Source organism: Topomyia yanbarensis, chromosome 2, assembly GCF_030247195.1.
Source record: "Topomyia yanbarensis strain Yona2022 chromosome 2, ASM3024719v1, whole genome shotgun sequence".
NCBI classification, from domain to species: domain Eukaryota; kingdom Metazoa; phylum Arthropoda; class Insecta; order Diptera; family Culicidae; genus Topomyia; species Topomyia yanbarensis.
The window spans coordinates 469673332-469686452 of record NC_080671.1 but is presented as its reverse complement, the minus strand read 5'-3'; positions in this window follow the sequence as shown (position 1 = coordinate 469686452).

Genomic DNA, 13121 nt, shown 5'->3' with positions numbered 1-13121 from the left:
GCATATTTTGAAAAAGATTCTTACTTGTAGTCTTGCAACAGAATAAATTCCAATAGCGGGAGATAACTGTAAAATTCATTTCCAAAGGTGGTCGCGTCACTTATGAGAAGGCAAAGAGCTTTAGACCGATCAGTTCGTCCTCCTTCCTTCTTAAATCAGTGGAACGTTCAATCGAGCACTACATTCGGGCTGTTAGCTGGGCGAGCACTCGCTGTATGCAATGCAACATGCATAACAGAGAGGGAATCTACTACCACCCTGTTACTGTTAGTGCTGTCTACAACATTGAAAAAGCTTTTTCGCAAAAACAACCTAGCATAGAAGTTTTTTTATATGGAATGTGCTTCTAACAACGTATCTTTCGAATCCATCTTTGAAGCAGCACGAGGTCATGAAGTACCTTCATATACTACGAACTGGATACACGCAATGCTTAGCAACCGACATCTGTGCTCATCGTTAAGACTAGTTGAGATAAGGAAACTGAGCGTGGTGGTGTGCTGTTACCACTTCTATGGAACCTTGTCGCCGATGGCTTGTTGAGGGCTCTTATCGAGCTTGGGTTTCTGACATATGGTTTCGGCGATGATTATCATATAATGATCACCGGTATTTGCATTAACACGCTTTTTGATATGATGCAACAAGCTTTATGTGTTTTTGAGCTATGGTGTCTTCATGTTGGACTATCAGTAAATCCAAATAAAACATCAATAGTGCTTTTCACGCAACGAAGAATTGCTCCCAGTGACCTAACACTCACACGTAGTTTTCCTTTGAAAACTTTCAATGTGAGAATTCCTCCTCGCGAGGAATGGCTGTCTGGCTGGATAGAGCGACAACTTGAAGATTGAGTAGTTTGTTATATGAACGGTTCTTTGTTGGAGGGACGAGCCGGTGCTGGTGTCTATTGTCGTCAAATGAGATTAAACCGTTTTCATTCGCTTGGTAGATACTGTACCGTATTCCAAGCAGAAACCTTTGCGATTTTGTATGGCGTACAGTCGGCACATCAACAGGTAATTTACGGTAAAAGAATCTATTTTTGCTCTTACAGTCTGGCTGCTCTGAAAGCCCTTACCTCGACCGATTCGAGAGATCGAAATTAGTAATCGCATGTCGAACTCAAGTCGAAGAACTTAGCATTTTAAAGGCTAGAAGGTAGATTTTCTATGGGTACCTGGTCATTCCGGAAATGAATGGGCGGACAAATTGGTTAGAGCGGGCGTTGTGACTGACCTCGTTGGTGCAGAAACAGTTCTACCACTTGCGATAAGTTGTATAAAGTACAAGATTTGCTCTTGGGCTGCGTCCGAACATGCCAACCATTGGCGTAGCTTGAAAACTTGCGTTCAAATAAAAACCTTTCTGCCGGATGCGAGTCCGAAAATGTCAAAGGATTTACTGCGTTTTTCCAAGTACAATTCCAGTAGTCTAGTCAGGGCACTGACTGGACATTGCAAACTCAATTATCACATGGCTTCTATTCAGCGTGCTGAGTATTATTCATGTGATCTTTGTGAATCCGATTACAGAACATTATATTATTTGATGCCCTGTGTAGTAATGCAATTGAGTGTCCGAATATTCGGTTCTCCATACATAGATGAACTTATGCACAGAGAGCTGAAACTCAAGAATATACCATTGTTTCTAACCCATTGTGGTAATGAGCTATAGTTTAAGCCGTATTTGAATGACAATATCTCTTCGGGGATGCTGTCGTTCTGTTATCTCAATATCCCCTCGGGGTGTTGATATATCCGCTCACTGTTTGAATAAAAATTCTAAATTCCTCTGGAGGTTGGAAGTTTTCATTTCTGCTATTGTATCATCTGCAGGTCGTTTAGCATCCTTCCGTGGGGTGCAGAATGATCTGTTTTAATGGTTCTGTGTTGATATTTTCCTTACCACTAACCTTACCACTTCCTCAATGCAATGATGAAAAGACGATTCTTAGCAAGGCACAAATTTCCGATGAACATGGGGAACGTACCATATGAGTCAGACGCTACTGAGTGATTCCTGAATTTAGTAACGGATTGACGGTAGTTCCAAAAACCAAGCCTAACGGTCACTTTTTTCAAAAATAGTTAAAATGTGCCCAAAACCATCGAAAATGGTCCTTACCACCAAAAAAGTGAAAGTCAAACCAATACACTGAGTGATGGACGAACGGAACGAACGACGGTGCTACCCGGAAAAATAAATGATCGTGTCTGGTTACCTCCTCCAGCTTGGCGTTGTTAGAGCAACGGCGGTGATGGCAATCGCCCCCGGATCCGTCTGCTTCTCTCTCTATGTGTGTGTGTGTGTAGTTAGTTTTCCATCGCCACCGGTAAGGACGAAATGCCACTCGTTCTAACTCGTACGTAGCAAAAGGATGGGTAAGTGAATGTAGATACATAATACACTCGGGCTGCCGTGTAGAGTCGAGGATATTTTATATCATCACCATCGCACATCGCAGCGATAAATGCCGATAATGTTATTAAAGCGTGTAGGGCTTCGTCCGGACCGGGTCCTGGGCAAGTGGGTTTACGTTTTAGCAGTGTTGTCCATTCCGAAACCGAGTGAGTGAGTGAGTGAGTGAATGAGTGAGTCAGTCAGCAGCAGGAACAAGAAGCACCACCCATACATTCTAGGGCAGACAGGAAAACGTCAGCTGGGTGCTTTACTTATCCGAAGGGACGTGACTTCACCCACTGCCTTGGCTGTCGGGAGGGGGCCAGAAAGGGATCTGGGAGTTTTACTAAGTACTTAGAGGCTTGGATCCCAGTATGTTTGTTGTTTGTTTTACTCTTTACCCGATGCTATCTACGTATCAAATTTACATCATCTATTCGTTTGTGTGTTCATGTACTATTATTAGTTGGACGACGATAAGGGGTTTCATTTGTGAAACCCAACGCCAAAGTGGGGTTAGCAACGGACAAGTGCGGATATTATGTTGCTCTATTATCGGAAAAGGAAGTGAATATCAGTACGAACTTTGTTGGGATTCTTCTCCAAAAATGTTCTATATTGATTGACTGATAGGGAAGGCTACGGTCTTAATTCCAAACAGAAAGTAGTTTGTAAGTGGAAATGATGTTTGCTGATAAAATTGCACTTTAAAATCTCAAAAAAGTACTGTCGAAGGATGATTCTGTTAAACTATAAGCTCAGTTAAAAGAATACAATTTGTTTCATATTTTTTTCCTTTTTTATTTCGTCTAATATGTAGTCACATGTTCTTTTTCTACTTTTTAACGACATTCGATTATCTAGAGATTACTGAATAGGGAAAGTTGTGAAAATTTAGATCCAAGTGAGAGCATGGATATAAAATATACAGATCGGAAAACTCGAAGTGGCAGGGTCATTAGAAACAGGCTTAAAATCTTACAGACTAATCTTTTGTCTTCTACCTGCAGGATCAAATTGTTAAATTAGTCTAAGATTTTAAACCGTTTTCTAATAACCCTGCCACTTCTAGTTTTCCGATCTGTATATTTCACATCCCTACTGTTTCCCTACTGTTTCTATCATCAAATGTGCAACCTTCACGATTTCACCGAAATAACAATGTTTCATTTCGGTTAAATATATCAAAAAGTTGTAATTGTTGCTTATTGCGTTAAGTATTATTTATTAAATTTTTTCATGCTCATTTAGTTTGTAATTGTTTTGATTTTTTTTTTTCATTCAGTAATTACGGAGGATTCTGTCAAGCACCAGTAAGACTAGGATGATCTTTACCCGATTCCGGCAGTGGGATAACCTTTACCAATTTCCAGCTTGTCGGAAAGCACAGGAGATCACGACATCTGTTGTAAAGTCTGGCGAAACACTTTTTCCTGAGTGGGTAGTAAAATACGAAGTAGCGACGAAATTTCAGAAATGGCGTATGTAAGTGAACACGAAAATTCCTGCTATATAGCTGGTGATTATTTGGGAACACCCTTCGTTAACGGGATGTATGACAGACGGATCAGCGAAATTGTGTTTGTGAATTATTGATACTACAAATGTTCCAGAGCTAAGTACCAATTACTCGATTTTTTAAATCGTTGCATTAATTTTCCGATTCCTCCGATACAATTTTTTTTTCGCGGATGCTAAAGCCCGCATGATCACTATCTAATGGGAAGGGGTCTCCGACGACCGACATCCCCTCAGGGTCAGCAAAAGTCGTTTTGATTTTTTCTCTGATGGCAAAAACAATGCCGATAAGTCTCCTTTTCGATACAAATTATATCTATCTAATGCAACCATGGATGGTATAATTTTGAAACAAAGATAAACCATTTAACATCATCGAAATATGCGTGATCTAAGTAAACACCACTCGATCGTGTACGAAGAAATATCTTGTATGCGTACCCGCCCGAGAAGTAGAGATGGATGGTGTAGTCTCCGACAGGGGTCTTTACTGCGAAGTATGGGTTTAGTTCCATTCCAGAACACTTTGCTTCAGTCAGTGCAAATTCTAGTTTGCAAACAATTGCGTTCAGCAAAAATTGAGGAGTATTAGAAAGCAACTTATTTTCCATCAGTCTATTTTTGAGCCTTTCGCCGAATCTGCTCTTCCAAACTTAATTCTTTTGAACTGGATTGTTCACCTTTTTGTGCCGCGAGGCATGGACTGCCGTCGTTGCAAACATTGTAGGTGCAAGCCACGATGTGGAATCAGGAATCAGGAATCAGTAGCGTCTGGCTCAAATGGCACGTTCCCCATGTTGATCGGAGATTTGTGCCTTGCCAAGAATCGTCTTTTCATCGTTTTCCTGATGGGAAGGATTGGGGAAGTGGTAAGGTTAGGGGTAAGGAAAACAACGACACAGAACAATTGAAACAGAGCATTCTGCACCCCCGGAGTGATGCTGAACGATCTGCAGGTGCTACAACAGCAGGAATAAAACTTCCATCCCCCGGAGGGATTTAGAACCTCTACTCAAACAGTGAGCGGATATATCAACACCCCCGAAGAGATATTGTCATTCAAATATGGCTAAAAAACTATAGCTCTTTACCACACTGGGTTAGGAACAAAAGCATATCCTTAAATTTCAGCTCTCTGTACATAGGTTCATCTATGTATGGAGAACCAATAAACCGGATGCGCAATTGCATTAATACAGGGCAATTGCATATCAAATGTTATGATGTTCCGTAATCGGATTCACAAAGATCACATGAATAATACTCGGCGCGCTGAATAGTAGCCATGTGATAATTGAGTTTGCAATGTCCAGTCAGTGCCCTGACCAGAATACTGCAGTTGTGCTTGGAAAAATGCAACAAATTTCTTGACATTTTCGGACTCACATCCGGCAGAAAAACCTTTGTCTGAACGCAAGTTTGCAAGCTACGCCAATGGTTGGCATGTTCGAATGCAGACCAAGAGCGAATCTTGTGCTTTATCCAACTTATTGACAGTGGTAGAACTGGTTCTGGACCAATGAAATCAGTCACAGCGCCAGCTCTAGCCAATTCGCCCGCCCATTCATTTCCAGTAATACCGGAATGACCGGGTACCCATAGAAGGTGGATAGCATTTGAAATGCTAAGTTCTTCGATTTGAGTTCGACATGCGATTACTAATTTCGATCTCGAATCTGCCGAACTAAGTGCTTTCAGGGCAGCCTGACTGTCAGAGCAAAAATAGATTCTTTTACCGCAAATTCTCTGTTGAAGTGCGGATTGTACGCCACACAGAATCGCAAAGATTTCTGCTTGGAATACGGTACAGTATCTACCAAGCGAATGAGATTGGTTTAATCTCATTTCATGGCAATAGACACCAGCACCGGCTCGGCCCTCCAACAAAGAACCGTCCGTGTAACAAACTACGTATTCTTCAACTTGTCGCTCCATCCAGCCAGACAGCCATTCCTCACGAAGAGGAATTCTCACATTGAAAGTTTTAGAAGGAAAACTACATGTGAGTGTAAGGTCACTGGGAGCAAGTGTATATTCATCCCAAGTAACCATTTGGGGCCACAGTCTTGTGTGGCTAGTTACACGATCTATTGGGTTACTGTTCCAGAGCCCAGTAACGTTAAGACGGTATGCACAAGAAAGTGCTTCTTGTTTCAGAAACACATGTAGTGGTTTTATGTTCAAGAGTGCCTCGAGAGCAGCAGTAGGTGTTGTCGAGAACGCACCAGTCATCGCCATCAAGACCATCCTTTAAAGATGGTTTAACTTTGATTGGATTGGATTGGATAATTGCTCCCTTCTGACACCAAACAAGGCACCCGTGTGCTAGTATTGGTCTAACAATTGTTGTGTAGATCCACTGAATGTACTTGGGTTTGAGTCCCCAAGATTTGCCGAAAGCCCGTCTACATTGGCCAAAGGCCATGCAAGCTTTCTTGATCCTGAAATCGATGTGAGCTGTCCAATTAAGTTTTGAGTCGAGAATTACCCCAACGTACTTAACTTGATATTCGACAATAATTTCAGAGTTAAAAAAAACTGCAATGGACGAGCTTCGGTTGTAATCCATCGTTGCGTGAAAAGCACCATTGAGGTTTTATTTGGATTAACTGATAGTCCAACATGAAGACACTACCGCTCAACAACACAAAAAGCTTGTTGCATCAAATCAAAAAGTGTGTTAATGCAAATACCATTGATTATTATATAATCATCGGCGAAACCATACGTCGGAAACCCAAGCTAATTTAGTTTTCTCAACAAGCTATCGGCGACAATGTTCCATAGAAGTAGTGACAGCACACCACCTTGAGGACATCCACAGACACTCAGTTTCCTCATCTCTACTTGTCTTAACGATGAGCACAGATGTCGGTTGCTAAGCATTGCGTGTATCCAGTTCGTGATATATGAAGGTACTCCATGATCTCGTGCTGCTTCCAAAATGAATTCGAAAGACACGTTGTCAAAAGCACCTTTAATATCGAGAAAAACTCCTAAACTTGATTGCTTTTGTGAAAAAGCTTTTTCAATGTTGTAGACAACATTGTGTAACAGGGTGGTAGTAGACTTCCCCCGCTGATATGCATGTTGCATTGCATGCAGCGGGTGCTCGGCCAAGGTACCATCTCGAATGTAGTGGTCGATTAAACGTTCCACTGATTTGAGAAGGAAGGAGGTCAGACTGATTGGTCTAAAGCTCTTTGCCTCCTCATAAGTGACGCGGTCACCATTGCGAATGAATTTGACAGTTATTTCCATAACTGACATACTTCAAACCCGCCGGATGCCACGCGGCCTCTAGGCTGGTTTTGTCCGGAGAAAGATAATAGAGTTATCAACCTCCTAGTGGACCACAGCCAGTTACTGGGGAGTTCGCCCGGCTCTTCCCAGGCTCCGTTCGCCATTGAGAATATTTTAAACCCCCTCAACAATTTTACCCATAGCACGGGTCGCATGACACTATGGAATTGGGGTTCCCTGTTTGGTGTTACCACCGGAACAGGTAGTCCGTAGTGTAATTCTTAGCCGGTTGAAACAACCACTACCGACACTACATGGCTTATCTAGGCTGTTCGCAGAAAGAAGCTGACATTTATGGACAGCTCCCATAGATGGCCGAACAGCCATTCTATTTTTGAGCCTTTCGCCAAATCTGCTCTTCCAAACTTAATTCTTTTGAACTGGATTGTCTACCTGTTCGCCTTTTTGTGCCGCGAGGCATGGACTGCCGTCGTTGCAAACATTCTAGGTACAAGCCACGATGTGGAACATCCGGAGAGTTACCTACTGTGGAGAGACTCTGTACGATCTTTCGACATATCCTGTAAAGAAATTATGCGGAAAAAATCGAAGCATTCTTGTAAGGAACGCATTTAAAAAAAATGCTAAGCAGGGCTACGCCACCGGCTAATTTCTACGCTCGCTCCCTTGCTCACTAAAGAGCGAGAGTCTGACCATCACATTGTGCCTACGAATTTTCATATCAAAAGAGGAAAATCATTTTCTCTCCTAAGCTTCGTTGTAAAGGCCTGAGAGTGTCCTTGAAGGGTGCTGTTACAAAACTGAAGAAAGTGGTTTTTTTTTATTCAAATCGTTTATTTGATAAGGCACGTTGCGTTAGCTTAAAGGTGCCAATTTTGTTTTGTTTTACATTTTAAATTGCTTAAAACTAGGGGATTACATATTGATTTTTTTAAAATGAAACTAATGCGATTTTATAGCTATCTTATATATCTACACAAGGGGATAATATTGTTTTCGTAAGATTAGGGGGGTCATTTAGTTTTTGTGGCAATATGGTTTGACATTTTTATCAGTGAGATTATTGGAGCAAATAATGTTTAATTAAGGGGGACAATTTTTTACGACTAACTTAAAACTAGGCATAACTAGAGGGCATGATTGAATTTTGTAAAGATTCGTAATTATAGTTATTTTTGTGGGTAGTAGAGTTTGGCAATTTCAACGAGATTATATAATATAATAGTTAAAACTAGAAGAGACAAGAAGAGCTAAATGCTTCGTGATGATATTGGGGGGGGGGGGGGGGTAGGGGTGTTACTTCTGGGTATAAGAGTCAGGGGAGGGAGGGTAGACAAAGATGGCAGGGAGAGAAAATTATTTCAGTTTCAGGCATCGTGAGATCAACGGATGGATTACAAACTCGGGTGGCCTTCATCAGGGGAATCATGTACTGGGACGCCGGGTGGTCCTCCTCAAGATGGCAGGGATTTTTCCAGACGATTTCGTAGTCCGGCTCAGATGTGGATCGGCTACATTTCGAGTTAAGCGTGTTATGTTCGTGCCGTAGGTCCCGTGTTTGTTGGCTCATTCGATATAGATGGTTTGATACAGGTGGAAGAGCGTTCTGAGAATGATAAGGAGATAACAAGGGGCAGTTAGACTTGTATATTGATGGTTTTCACAAAGGTGTATATAAGGGACATATAGAGAACATCGCGGCTTGCCAGCACATCTCGAACCGGGACGTTGGTTGGTCTTCCTCGGGCCCGCAGGGTATCCATTAGCCGAGACCTAGCGGAACTGTACTCGGTGCACGCCCAGACAATGTGCTCGATGTCGTGATAGCCGTCGCCACAAGCGCAGATACCACTATCCACGAGCCCAATACGCCGGAGATGTGCATCCAGCGTGTAATGGTTTGCCATGAGTCGGGACATCACACGAATGAAGTCACGACCCACATCCATCCCCTTGAACCAAGGTTTCGTCGATACCTTAGGGATTATCGAATGTAGCCACCTTCCCAGCTCTCCACTGCTCCACGAAGTTTGCCAACTTTCGAGGGTTCTCTGATGAGTAATACTGAAAAATTCGCTGAAGCAAATTGGTCTTTTGTAAACGTCTCCTTCTAAGGCACCCACCTTAGCTAAGGAGTCTGCCTTCTCATTGCCCGGAATGGAGCAATGAGAAGGGACCCATACCAAGGTAATCTGGAAAGAGTTGTCAGATAAAGCACTCAGTAGCTCCCGTATTTTCCCCAAAAAATACGAGGAGTGCTTGCCTTGTTTCATCGAGCGAATAGCGTCAATGGAACTAAGGCTATCCGAAACGATGAAGTAATGGTCTGCGGGTAATGTTTCAATGACTCCAAGGGTATACTGAATGGCAGCTAGTTCTGCGGCGTAAACTGAAGCAGGGTCACTGAGTTTGTAGGAGGCGGTGAACTTTTGATTGAAAATACCGAAGCCAGTGGATCCTTCGAGGTTTGATCCGTCAGTATAAAACATCTTAGAACAGTCGACTTCTCGGAATTTATTATAAAAAATGTTTGGAACCACTTGTGGGCGTATGTGGTCCGGAATTCCACTAATCTCGTCTTTCATGGATGTGTCGAAGAAAACAGTAGATTCAGAAGTATTTATGAAATGCACACGGTTGGGATTGTAAGAAGAAGGGTTAATATTCTGCGCCATGTAGTCAAAGTACAGGGACATGAAACGGGTCTGAGAATTGAGCTCAACAAGCCTTTCGAAATTTTCAATCACGACCGGGTTCAAGATATCGCATCGAATGAGCAATCGATATGAGAGTTCCCAAAATCTATTTTTCAACGGGAGAACGCCCGACAGCACTTCGAGACTCATCGTATGAGTCGACTGCATGCACCCTAAGGCGATACGCAAACAACGATACTGAATTCTTTCGAGTTTGATGAAATGTATGTTCGCGGCGGAGCGAAAGCAGAAGCATCCGTATTCCATTACCGACAGTATCGTTGTTTGATACAACCTAATTAGGTCTCCTGGGTGGGCACCCCACCATGTTCCGGTTATTGTACGAAGAAAGTTGATCCTTTGTTGGCATTTCTGTTTCAGATACCGAATATGGCATCCCCAAGTACCTTTCGAGTCGAACCAGACCCCTAGATATTTTACTGTGAAGACCTGAGCGATAGTTTGACCCATTAATAGAAGCTGTAGTTGTGCTGGTTCACGCTTCCTTGAAAATACAACTAGCTCAGTTTTCTGCGTGGAGAATTCGATACCCAGCTTAATAGCCCAAGCAGACAAATTGTCCAGGGTATTCTGTAATGGTCCTTGTAGATCGACAGCTTTGGGTCCCGTAACAGACACCACGCCATCGTCTGCAAGTTGCCTTAACGTGCAGGAATTGTCAAGACATTCATCAATGTCGTTGACATAGAAATTGTATAAAAGGGGGCTTAGACATGAGCCCTGGGGAAGGCCCATGTAGCTAAATCGTGATGTCGATAAGTCACCATGCGAAAAATGCATGTGCTTTTCCGACAACAAGTTTAGTAAAAAGTTGTTTAAAGTCGCTGAAAGACCATGCTGGTGCAGCTTCTCTGAAAGAATGTTGATCGAAACTGAATCAAAAGCCCCCTTAATATCTAGGAACACTGATGCCATCTGCTCTTTGCTAGCATAGGCCATTTGAATTTCAGTTGAGAGCAACGCAAGACAATCGTTCGTCCCTTTGCCTTTGCGAAAGCCAAATTGTGTATCTGACAGTAAGCCATTTGCTTCGACCCAATTGTCGAGGCGGGATAGGATCATTTTCTCGAACAACTTCCGGATACAGGATAGCATTGCGATCGGACGGTACGAATTGTGGTCGGAGGCTGGTTTTCCTGGTTTTTGGATGGCGATGACCGTCACTTGTCTCCAATCGAGTGGGACAATGTTAGCCTCGAGAAACTTATTAAATAAGTTCAACAAGCGTCTCTTGGCAGAGTCAGGCAGATTCTTCAACAAGTTGAATTTGATTCTGTCTGGCCCCGGAGCTTTATTGTTACACGACAAGAGAGCAAGTGAGAACTCCACCATCGAAAAAGGTGTTTCGTTCGCGCTATCGTGAGGAGACGCGGCGCGGTAAATCTTCTGTGCCGGGGCGGAATCCGGACAAACCTTCTTGGCGAAATCGAATATCCAACGGTTTGAATATTCCACGCTCTCATTAGTACTATTTCGATTTCGCATACGTCGGGCTGTTCCCCAAAGAGTGCTCATCGATGTTTCTCTCGTTAATCCGTCGACGAACCGGCGCCAATAATCGCGTTTTTTGGCTTTCATCAAACTCTTCATTCGCTTGTCTAACGTCGCGTACTGTCGAAAACTGGCGGGTAACCCGTCGTTCCGGAAGGTCTTAAACGCGGCGGCCTTCTCTGCGTACACGTCTGAGCACTCTTTATCCCACCAGGGATTGGGAGAACGTTTTTGTATGTTCGCGCCGGGTACTGGCCTAGTCTGAGCTTGATTCGCGCTGTCGAGAATCAAGCCAGCCAAAAAGCTGTACTCTTCCTCCGGAGGAAGTTCTTGGGTAGATTCGATGTTGTCGGATATCGCGGCAGCATAGCTCTTCCAATCGATATTTCGTGTGAGGTCATACGAAATATTGATTGATTTCAATGGCCTTGAACCGTTATTGATTGAGACTACAATCGGCAGATGGTCGCTGCCGTGGGGATCAGGAATTACCTTCCACGTGCAATTTAACCGCAGCGATGTTGAGCAAAGGGACAAGTCTAAGGCGCTCGGGCGCGCTGGAGGAGCAGGAATCCGTGTCATTTCACCCGTGTTTAAAATTGTCAAATTGAAGTTATCGCAAAGATCCTGAATTAAGGAAGACCGGTTATCATCATAGAGGCAACCCCATGCTGTACCGTGAGAGTTAAAGTCTCCTAAAACTAGTCGCGGTGCTGGCAGGGATTCTAAGATGTCTTGTAGCCGTCGGTGCCCAACCGCGGTGTTGGGGGGAATATATATGGAAGCTATGCAAAGGCTTTTGCCTTTGGTTGTTACTTGACAAGCGACAACTTCAATACCTGTTATCGAGGGAAGGTTAATTCTGTAGAAGGAATAGCACTTTTTGATCCCCAAAAGCACTCCTCCATAGGGGGTGTCTCGATCCAGGCGAATAATATTAAAGTCGTGGAAGTTGAGTTCTATGTCGGAAGTTAACCAAGTTTCACATAATGCAAATGCATCGCAACTCAAATTATTTATTAAAATTTTGAAGGAATCGATTTTCGGGATGATACTTCTGCAATTCCACTGTAGAACAGTGATCAAATCCGTGACCTCGTTCGATGAGTTAGCCATCGAAGGATACAATCGCTGAGAGGAGGGGCCATTTAGCAGTCAACTGCTTCAAAAATGTTCTCACTGTAGGGAGAAAAGCTAACATAAGACTTTTAATAGGATCAGTAATATTGAAAGTTTTTATTATCCAGTCCACTATGTCCGAGAGTTTTATAATTCCAGTGCTGTGATTACTCTCGAACTGAAACAAAGGAACACTTGGGATTTTTGATGTTCCTGGAAGTGCTGGGAACTCCTTCTCTGAGCTTAATCCTCCGAGACCAGGAGCTAATTGCTTCGGTTTGGTTGCAACACTTCCAATAGATGTGACTTTCGGAGCCCCCTCAAGGGACACCTTCTGGCCTTTACAAGGAACTTTACGAGAGGAAGTGTTCCTCCTCTTCCTATAAATTCTAGGCACCCTAGTAGATGTTCCCTCTTGTGGGTTACCAGCCTCGCCCTCGTCAGGAGGCAAGTGAGTATAGATGTTTGCTGAGGATGGTGGCGTAGCATTCTTTAACATTTCTGCGAAAGAATGTTTGGATCGTCCCGCAAGGGAACGTTTCAGTTTATCCCCGCGTAGTTTGTACGCGGGACATGCCGAGATATCATGCAGACTCTCCGCACAGT